Source organism: Propithecus coquereli, unplaced genomic scaffold, assembly GCF_000956105.1.
Source record: "Propithecus coquereli isolate 6110/MARCELLA unplaced genomic scaffold, Pcoq_1.0 Scaffold278, whole genome shotgun sequence".
Classification (NCBI taxonomy): domain Eukaryota; kingdom Metazoa; phylum Chordata; class Mammalia; order Primates; family Indriidae; genus Propithecus; species Propithecus coquereli.
The window spans coordinates 831675-832284 of NW_012148374.1; positions in this window are offsets into that span (position 1 = coordinate 831675).

Below are 610 nucleotides of genomic sequence, written 5' to 3' on the forward strand. Positions count from 1 at the left end.
TTAAGTATAATATGAACAAATCCAAGAAGTGAACCATAGAAATGTGGACAGGAATTTTATCATAAAGAACATTTTATGCCATGACACAAATTTTATTTTGAGAAAGAGGATGTTCTATTGAAGGATTTTAAAATTCAGAGTTGTAGGACAGTATTTTAATATAAACACACATGTATGCACACCCCCACACACACACTCACTCACACTGGTGTCTACATAGAAGATAGATTTACATGACTATGAATAGTTCCTAAAGAAAACTAGACTGGAGGCAGGTTCAAGTTCTGTTGACATTTGAGATAAACAGGTGACTCAATAAAGGCCTAAACTAGGATGGCAGACATATGGAGACATGGACATATGTGGACGTATAGACATATGGAGATAAGCTGAGACTTACATAAAAGTAATAAATTAAAATTAAAGAGTGAGCATGGAGAGATATAAGAGAATAGGGACTTGTTGGTTAAAGGGTACAAAGTTACAGCTGCACAGGAGGAATAAATTTTGAGATCTTCAATTTCTTTCATTAATGTTTTACAGTTTTCAGCATACCTATCTTAAATCTCTTTTATTAAATGTATTCCTATGTATTTTATTCTTTTTATTT